Source organism: Salvelinus sp. IW2-2015, unplaced genomic scaffold (genome assembly GCF_002910315.2).
Source record: "Salvelinus sp. IW2-2015 unplaced genomic scaffold, ASM291031v2 Un_scaffold4311, whole genome shotgun sequence".
Classification (NCBI taxonomy): Eukaryota; Metazoa; Chordata; class Actinopteri; order Salmoniformes; family Salmonidae; genus Salvelinus; species Salvelinus sp. IW2-2015.
The window spans coordinates 59639-70427 of NW_019945582.1; the positions used below are offsets into that span (position 1 = coordinate 59639).

Below are 10789 nucleotides of genomic sequence, written 5' to 3' on the forward strand. Positions count from 1 at the left end.
GCTGGGCACAAAAACAGCAGATAAGGACTTTGGTKTCTGTGGCTTCGCCAGCTTAATTACTAGCTTCCAGAACCATTACACCATTCAGGATGTGCTAGAGATAAGAAACACAAAAGCTAGGGCGCTACAAAGCCGTTACTATGGTGGCCATAAGGAGGACCCCGTCGCTTGAAGGAGGTTCAGAAACTAGTGGGCAGATTAGGCCTGGATACAGCCCTTAGCCGTGGTATATTGGCCATATAGCACAAACCCCCGAGGTGCCTTATTGCTATTGTGGCTTTCAGCGAATCAGCATTCAGGGCTCGAACCACCCACTTAATAATGTGTAATTAGTAGCCTAACTATGAAAAAACWAATGTTTTGCAACAGAATCGGCGTAATGAAGACCCCATGTCTGTAATTGTATTTTTTATTGTACTTGAATTTTTTTTCTAGCACATATATTTTTATTAATATCAGTCTGTGACCTTTTCCAAGATGGCGGTGAACAGGGCCAACCTGCATAACATTTTCATGCTACACAGGAACAACTTAGTGAGCTCGCCATCTACTCTGACGTCGACCTCAAGAAGCCCCTCCAAGGTCAGAGTTCAGCACCTCGCAAGGTCATGTAGTGTGTCATAAATAGTCCCATTTTTTTTTTAGAAGAGATCTTTGTAATCAAAGAAAAATAAGGTAATACCACCAATTATCAATTGTTTGTCAATAGTTGCACATATCACTTGAGGATGAGAAAYTGATTGCTTGAGTATTTGGGCCCAATTAGTGCCCATGTCTGTAATGTTGAACAGGGGTTGTCTTGGCTGCACTGTATTCACTATTACAAACAAACATGTGATTCAACACATCAACAGACAGAGCCACGTCGACCAACACAGTCAGTAACACAAGACAAGTCTACATTCTCCCATTGATGGATGTCAGCCATTTTCTTTTGGCAAAGGTCTCCTGCGTCTTCCATGTTCTCCTTCCCTTGAGGAATGACCTTGGCTGAAGATAGGGGGCGGTAAACGATAAGGTAGGAACACATTCAGGAGTAACGCAGCATCGACGTGGGGAAATACTCAACGGGAAGCAGGAACTAAATGAAAAGAAGCCACTATAATGCGTTTGCTTCTGCGCTCTTCGTTATTGTACACATCGGCATTTCTTGGTTCGCATACTGCCTTTAAAGGCYAGCTTGTCACACAAGCAATTACCTCATATCTGATAAAAACGATGCATTATCAAACCGAAGAGCGAGGACGCCCGAACTCCTCTGACTACAGGATATATTTTAGTAAGTTATTAGCCGAACGTTACCGCCATGCAAGACACGGTAGCTCATTCCTTCACCGATGACCAAAACGTGGCCGTTAGTTAGGGTAAATGGTACGGTATTAGCTACAGCTGGTTTGGTAACTTACATTATGTCCGCGTGGCATGGTTGCATTCGATACATTTCAAGTGGGAGCCGTGTTCTGACTGAAAAACATCATAATATTAGGTCTAACATGCTGTTGGATTAAAACGCTACATTTAAATATTATGTTGCAACACTTTCAATTTTCAGAGCTCTTGAATTTTGATAGGACATATTTTGAGTGGCTACAATGTTGCCGTTCCCTTTAACCTTTGTCACGTGTTCTGTCATTGAGACTTGTTACAAGTCGCCACAAAGTAATCCGTTTTCGCTTTTATACGGTCTGGCTGGTAGGCTGTCACATTACAAGTACAGGACTGATATATAATTAAGTCAAATTTGAAATACTACTTTTTATGGGTATATATGGGTTGTTAACTGTGCTCCAGTGTGACATTAAAATGGCCGGTTTAAAGACAGGTCCATTGAATGTTTTCATTGCAGAAGACATTGATGGGGTATTCCGTTTTAAATTTGCTTTGTGGACTCGGTCCATATAGGTCAGTGTCACCCGTCTGACAGTTAAAACCATTGGGCATGTTGTCTTTAGTGTGAACTCCTTCACCCATGTACTATGGGAAGATAAGAAATGCACTCATTTACAGAGAGGGAGCGAGTGGTCACACCTATTGGTTTAAAATGTTTAGATTATTGTTATCTGGATGATGTAGAAAATTGGGTGAAGTCAGGCAAATGCCCAGATCAATGCCCTTTGCCTGTGGGATTTAACCCATAGAGTGTGATTTAATGGAACCAATGCATTTTGCTTGTTAGAAAACTTGCCCTAATCCAGGTCAATGAGTTGGGGTTAACCTGGGTTTTGTGGGTGCCAGATTAGTTAAAGGGCAATTCTGCCATTTTCAACATCTCCATCACCAAACTAGTTTTCTACATGTGAAACAGTGTGTTACTATGACCTGTGCTTAAAGATAAGAGAAAGGTCCTAAACAAATGCTTCTCTGTGACATCACAGGGTAGGATTAAAAGTAAAAAAGCGATTTTCCAATAGAGGATATTTTATTGCTCCTCACATCACCGCAAATATTAACTTTTTGATCATGTCATCGGCGAGAACTAACTTTAATAGTTTTTCTTCTACAAAATGTAAAATGCTCAGTTTTCACACGTTGAACTGGTATTCGTGCCAGAGATAAATGAAAATGTGGTTGAAAAGGGGTGGAGTTCACCTTTTGAAGCGTTAAAGTGGAACACTATTGCATTGCTGACATTTTTCTGTGTAGGGGCCTTACATTTTTTGTACCTACCAGTGGAAGCTCCTCAGGGGAGGACCGCCCTCAGTGAATTTCATATAAAAATAGTGAAACATTAAAGTTATCCATTTTTAGATTAAACTATACTAAATATTTCACATGTCACAAATAATTGACTTTTAAACACAGTTCTGCAATAAAGGTCTACAGTAGCCTCAGCAGCACTCTGTAGGGTAGCGCCATGGTGTAGCCAGAGGACAGCTAGTTCACATCCCTCTGGGTACATCCTCCAGTGTAACTGCTAAACTGCTCTCTGATGTATACTGTACGCCATGATTGTAGCTAGCAGGTTACTAACTCGTTAGTTCTAGTCGCTATGTTGACTGTGACATGACAAGGATGTAGGCGTGTTTTCACCTGGTCACAGACAGCTGATGTGTTGTGCACTGAGTCCATAAGCTAAGGGGAAAAGATGAGAGGAGGAGATAGTTGCGAGAAGGAATTATATAATATATATATATATATAACAGAATGGGATCATGCTGTTTTTCTGTGGGCGCTATGAAAGTGAACTGTTTCTCTGTGATCGGGTGTTTCATTACGCCGATTCTGTTGAAAAACATTTCTTAAACGGAAGCAAACGAAAAAGGGATAAAAATAACTGAATTTGTCCAATAGAATTCACATTTGTGACTGTTGGACTAATGATTACTCCCTAGATCAGCTAGATGCAGGCAAGAGTATCTTGATTACTCAAAATGATCTACGTTGTAAACTTTTTATTCATTGGCTAGGTTGTGGTCACAGGGAAAGTTTGGAGTCATGTATAGCCTAAACTTATCGAATGTTACACTTGAGCTGGGTGAATGGAATATGAATGAGTCATCCAATAGTGCTGTAATAGAAAAGGCCATGTTCATAAAATAAAATCATCCTCCAAAAATGTCAGGCTCCCAAGTGGCGCAGCGGTCTAAGGTACTGCATTCAGTGCTAGAGCATCACTACAGACCCTGGTTTGATTCCAGCTGCCACCTCACATCCGGCTGTGATTAGTTGTCCCATAGGGCCTTGCACAATTGGCCCAGCGTTGTTAGGGTTTGGGGCCATTATTGTAAATATGAATTTGTTATTAACTGACTTGCCTAGATAAATACAAATCCTCCCACATCTTAAACGGCACCGACCGCCACTGGCACTAGTAACACTATGAATGTTGCATCAAGCACTTGCGGAACCAACAGTTCCAGAAAGGTTGAGAATGATACAGTACGTCAGTCAATTTTACTTTGCATGCGTTCTGTTTTCTTCTAGAAACCTCTGACGGGAAATACATCTTCCCTTTATGATATTCCACTTATCGCCGATGGAGATCAGTATGCTCTCGATGGTGCTACACATTTTGTTCAATCTGGCTCTATTCTTACTTGGTTGTTGTAGCTTTTATGAAACCGGTCTGGATGCAAGGAACGAGTCAATGTTTCCATATTTCCTTTTGCATGTGGAATTATAATGGGTGTGAGTATGGAACCTTTTAGGCAGGCATTTTCAAACAGAAGCCACATACATTGTCATTGATCTTTGTGCGTTCAAGTGCTAAGACCACGTGTCAAAATCATTCCACGGAGGCTGAGTGTCAGCGGTTTTTTCACCCTTGTACTTGATTGATGAATTAAGGTCATTGATTAGTAGGAACTCCCCTCATCTGCTTGTCTAGGTCTTAACTGAAAGGAAAAAAACAAAAACGCAGACACTCGGCCCTCCTTGGATGATTTGACACCCCTGGACAGAAATCTCTGAAAAAGCATGATTTTATCTGACAAGAATTATGTTTATTGAATATATAAAGGTTACGCATACTTCTCAGCGGGTTTGTCAATAGTAAGGTGACCTGCAAATGTCTAGCCATTTTGTTAGCACCTCACGTGACCGATGTCAGATAATTGTGTGGCTAGTACCCAAAATATGTCTTTATTATTAATGTAATTGTGTCTTACTGAAAGGAAAATGATCGTGCCATCTAAAAGCTGAAGAGAATGAAATGAAGGTATTGCTCATGCTGACTTCTCTACAAACAAAGAAAATGAATCTCTTATATGAATGCTGAACGCCTTGATTATATTATCTTTGTTATAGTTCATTTTTTGTTTTACAGTTCTGTATAACATGGTTGTGGAGGTACCTCGATGGTCCAATGCCAAAATGGAGGCAAGTATTGTTTTGGGAGCCTGTCAAGGTTACTTTAAGTATTAATCTAATACTATGGTGTGTCCATATACAAGAGAATTTGAGACAACCACCGACATAAAGGAGGTGGACTTTTGTCCGACGAGGTTTGTTGTCCGAGCTCTATTTTGACTGATCCAAACCACCGTTGAGAGCTTTCTGACGTGCTAGCACCTGGTCTTGACTAGAAACAGCCAGACAATAGATTAATAATGCATCTGTCTTAAAAAGAAAGGTCCTATAAATATCATCTTCCCTTAATTTATAATGATGTCCTTGCACCAGCAATTGGTTAATGATATTAAGCACTTGAGGAGAGCGAGCTGGAGCTGTGTGAACTTTGAAAGTTGATGGAAAAGGTCATTTCACTGTCTCCAGCAGTGGCAGCTGATGAATAGTAGAGGAGAATGAAAGTGCAAACTGGTTTGTGGGTACTATTTTTTATGAGGATTTTAAAATGGACGCCCTTCTGATGTCACTGTCTCTCTTAAGATGGTAACTGCTGACCCAAGTTTAGACTGTCATCGTGTGTTAATTATGCATCTTTCTTTTAGATTGCAACCAAGGAACCACTGAACCCGATCAAGCAGGATATGAAGAAGCAAACTCCGTAGCGTGGCCAACGTGTTTCCTCTAAAGGTTACATCTGGAACTACGGGGCGCTCCCACAGGTGAGCTCTGTCACCTCTGAGTTGATCATCCCGCTGTTGCGTTACGGTGTTCTCTTGTTACGGAGTTGATCATCCTTCTGTCGTGTTACGTATTTATCCATCCCTCTGTTTTCTTCTGGAGAGATTCTAAATGGACATCTATCCCATTGTTAACCCTATTCGCTGGTCCTTCAGCGGAAAACACTAGAACGTCTCAGTGGAAACTCGACTGCCAGTAATGCATTTCTTTTTCATCCTCTGGCAGTATTGATTTGGCCAAAGTGAAATGGCTAATACAGGCGGATACATGGAAAACACGTTCAACGATTCATAAAATGGGTCTTGTTGGGTGAAATCCACAGCGTGTGGCCCTGAGCGTTTTCAAATACGAGTCGCATTAAGCAAGCTGCCCCGCGGACATCATTGATTTGCCCATTACTTTATTATTATTGTCTGCTGCCCTCCCCATGGCTGAGAAAGATGCACTGTGGTCGGCTCGACAAATTTGACAGTTCATCTCACGATGTTCGAAATGACGGTATACAAACAAAGTGTTACATGGCTAATGTTGTTAGAGCTGTCTCTTCTTGTGTTGAAACAGACATGGAAGACCCGAACCACACGGACAAGGACACCAAGTGCTGCGGTGACAACGACCCATAGACGTCTGCGAAATTGGCACGCTGGTAAAGAGTGTCTAGACTTTGCTAAATTATATCCAAGAATAATAACATTACTTCATGTATGAAAGTTAATTTAGTCAGTTAATAGTTCATTAACAAACATATTTGTCTAGACATATTATAATTAAGCAATAAGCCTAAGGAGGTGTGGTATATGGCCAATATACCACGGCTAAGGGTGGTCCTTATGCACGACGCAACGCAGGAGTGCCTGTATACATCCCTTAGCCGTGATATATTGGCCATATACAACAAACCTCGAGGTGCCTTATTGCTATTATAAACTGGTTACCAACATAATAAGAGCAGTAAAAATAAAATGTTTTGTCATACCCATGGTATACAGTCTGAGATACCACGGCTGTCAGCCAATCAGTATTCAGAGCTTAAACCACCCCAGTTTATAATATGATTATAATATGTATATAAAGTAACTGTATAATGTAATACATGTTAAATGTATAGCATGTCATGTATATTGTACTTTTATCTGAGGAGTTGTCTGTCTGCTTACCTGTGTCCTGCAGGTGTGTTCCCCAGGTCAGGTGATCCAGGTGAAAGTGCTGGGGGTCCTGGCCATGATTGACGAGGGAGAGACAGACTGGGAAGCTGATAGCCATCAACGTTGACGACCCAGAGGCCCCCCAGCCTTAACAGTCAGTCTTAGGAACTTGTCACTGTTGTAGTAGACATTTCCAACACATCGTACACATATTAGGCTCCCTTTACACAGCAGCCCAATTCAATCAAATAGTGATAAAAAGATCTGGTCTTTTGACTATCAGTTTTGAAAACGATTGATGTGTAAAGATTGGATCTGACTGTCAAAAATACCAATTAGTGGAAAAATGATCAGAATTGGCCTGCCTGTGTAAACCCAGCCTTAAACACATATCCGTAGGGAACAGTAACCTAGTGTGTTTGATCTCAGTATTTTACATTTTTGTAATTTAGCAGAYACTGTTATCCGGAGTGACTTACGGGGTAGTGAKTGCACACAATTGTCATATACTGGTCCCCCTTGGGAATCGAACCCACAACCCTGGTGTTGCAAGCACCATGCTCTACCGACTGAGCCACACAGGACCAGCATATGTTTAGAATCACAGTGTGCTCTCTTGTATTCTCCTCAGGTATCGAGGATGTCCGCAAGAGCAGATCAGGTCATTTGGAGGCCACGGTCGACTGGTTTAAAAAATACAAGGTGCCAGACGGCAAGCCCGAAAACCAGTTTGCGTTCAATGGACAGTTCAAAGACAAGGTACATATAGTTTCTCCATTAGGGCCACATACTATATATTAAAGCAYAATAGCTGGTATATATYGTACTATTTTCCTGAAAGTGTTCCAGTCCAGTGCCATGGTAGTTACTTTAATAGGAGAGACTCTGATGGTGCATTCCCTTCCCCAGGGATAGCAAATGATTAGTTTCTTTCTATTGTCCTTTGTCTCCCTCCATTCCTTCTCCTCTTTAGGACTTTGCTGTGGAGGTCATTAAGTCCACTCACAAGCACTGGAGGGCACTGGTGCAGAAGCAGACTAATGGTGGCGAGATAGATTGGTGAGGAGCGTGTGTGTGTTATCCCAGCAGGGTGTGTTAGCCCACAATTCTGTATGTGTGTGTGTGTGTGTCAGTTTCATCCTACGTTACACATAATACACTGCTCATGTGGTTGGTCAGCTAACAGCCCTCCAGCACCCATTATGAAATTACAATAAGCCTGCATTATATGTTGTTGATTTTTCTGTGTTGCTAGATAATGACCTAGTTTCTTCTTTTTAACAACAGTAAAAACGTCTCTGTCTGCGAGAGCCCTTTCAAATTCACTGGGGAGGACGCCTGCAATGTGGTCAAATCGGTGAGAATATCAATTCAGCTCTGTGTGTGTTGTAACTATAACTAAGCTTTGTGTTTTCAAGCAATGTTGTCAGGAACATTCTTAGTATCGCGTTTGGATCTGATAGTCTTGTGACATCATATCCTGTGCTTCCTCCTTAGGCTCCTGCTGGTGGCGAGGCACTTCCTGTATCTCCAGAAGGTATGTATCAAGTGACTGACTTGCTTGACMWTGAGACCCATTTTAGCCACATGATTGAATTGACAAGAAATAAGAAATGCATATATTCATATTATAACTATGTATATTTTACATTCCCTTATTTATTGTCACATTGATATCCACTATTGTCTGTTACAGTGRACAAGTGGCATTTCCTTTCCAAGTGATTCTGGACTGAAGTCCTGCGAYGCAAAAAGCTGAGAACTTTTGTCCTATATTCAAATGAAGCACTTCAAGTACTGTATTTTTTCTATTGTTACTGCAAATGTTTTAGTATTCAGCTGATTTGGTTATTCCCATCTAAATTTGTAAATGATTATATCATGTTTTATTGCATTATGTTTGAGACTGACTGTTCTTGTACAGACCAGGCCTATTGTATTTTATTTAAAAGTGCCAAAGTGCATTTCAGTAATGGGTTGTATGCTATTGAAATAAGAACGCATTCTTTGATATTTGTTATTCATAATTTCTCAATTCGAAAACTACATTTGGACAGTTTTCTTTGTAAGGTATCCAATGGTTGGATCCACCTTCTTTTGATAAATAAAAGCATCCAGGTGTGAGACGCTGTGCCTTCGATTGACACCAACAACATTTCCACTCACAAACATGCAGACCAAAATAAATMTTTTAAACACTCAAATTCAAATGACAACTAGATGTGAAACTTAAAACGTGCTTTAAATAAATATAAATTTTATTAAAAACACCCACATCTCAGCAATATCAGGAATGATATCATAAACAGCTTTCAAATAAACTGCATTCAGTACATTACAATACTTACAGCATTATAACATTCTTAATTCCATTTTTAGCATACCAACCTTAAAGGGGAACAAGGGAAGCAGTAACAAAAAAAGACGGAGGCAGAAAATAACAAAATGTTTTAAAAACTTTAGTGTCTCGAACTGCAAAATACCAACACGTGTACATTAAACTGCTAGCTTAACATAAGAGCTGTGCACTCTCCTGCGTTAGTCAAGCTCAAAGTCATTCAAGTAATGTTGAAACACACTCCAACACTCTGAAGCTTTTCAAGTATGGCTATGCTCGTCACCCGCTATGTCTCAGACACTCCTTTTCACCACCACAACCTGCTACTGTCGCTGGGTCCTGTACACTGAAATTCAACATTAGAATGTTCTATTYTTTTTTTTCACAKAAACTGCAATCCTTTACAAAAACTATTAAGTGACTTTAGCTAACAGGAACCTTAGAGCTGTAAACATTGCTGTTTTTTGACAGTGAGTGCGGCAATCTACAAAACCCAGGAACATTATCTAACTGAGCGTCCTGTGAACCTGGAAAAGACTAAAAGATAGATTTGAAAGAAGATTGCTGATAGAAACATGGGCCGTGGGTACATTTGACAAAATTACAAGGAAACATACACCTTTTAACATATTACAATAGTAGGTTGTTATTAAAAATCAACAATTGTATTTCCGTAATACAAACACATGGTATGTACAATGTGGCATAATTTATTTTAAACACATTTACAATAATCTACTGATTTTCTTAAATAAAGTGTTTTGTAATATTTTATTACATTGTTTTTTTTTCTGAAAAAAGAAGGAAGTGCTTTGGGAAACGATAGTATAAATGTTAGCGTGGGGGGTGTCACTCAGAAATAACCGTTGACTCATCATATATCATTAAAATCAAATGGAGAGAAAGATAATCGTAATATAATTGTTTAGTGTAATAAATACATTTCACTATTAAACTATACACAGGCACACAATGTGCGTCATCTGCATCATAACTGCCCTGGTCTTGCTCACAGTAAAAGCGAACCATCGCTCTTTACCTTGTCAATGCCATACTTTCCCTTTAGTCAATCAGTGCATATTATATGTTCAAATTTACTTCAAAAGTATACCACCAATCTACTAGCTAAAGCATAAGTACACCAAAAAAACGCAGGTCGTCAATTTCATATTTTGCTGATAGTTTAGTTTTTTGTTTTTAAGTGTGTGTATTTGAGGGGGGGGGGAAGAAACCCACACACTGCTCTTGCTAGTGTCACCGCTCTTTACTAAGCGTTACGTTCAGCCTCAAGGCCTTCATCAGATGGCTCTGACGAAAGCTCTGACAAGCCTTGAGGCCGATACGTAAGCTTAATAAAGAGCGGTGATACTAGCAAGAGCAGTGTGCGGGTTTCTTCTTTTTTCTCCTCTCAACTGTTACCGTGCACTTGCAACAAAGATAGCTCAGATGTGCGAGTGCCTTTTTTAAGGGTGTGTGTATACAGTACCAGTCAAAAGTTTGGACACACATACTCATTCAAGGGTTTTTCTTTATTTTTGACTATTTTCTACATCGTAAATAATAGTGAAGATATCAAAACTATGAAATAACACATGGAATCATGTAGTAACCAAAAAGTGTAAAACAAATCAAAATATATTTTAGATTCTTCAAAGTAGCCACCCTTTGCCTTGATGACAGCTTTGCACACGCTTGGCATTCCTCAACCAGCTTCACCTGGAATGCTTTTCCAACAGTCTTGAAGGAGTTCCCACATATGCTGAGCCATTGTTGGCTGCTT

The 10789-nt window shown here is 40.1% G+C and overlaps 1 pseudogene; it reads left to right on the top strand.

Annotated features, from left to right (window-relative positions):
* The first annotated feature begins 1015 nt into the window (after positions 1-1015).
* On the top strand, positions 1016-8793 carry LOC112077128 (inorganic pyrophosphatase-like; annotated as a pseudogene).
* The last annotated feature ends 1996 nt before the right edge of the window (positions 8794-10789 follow it).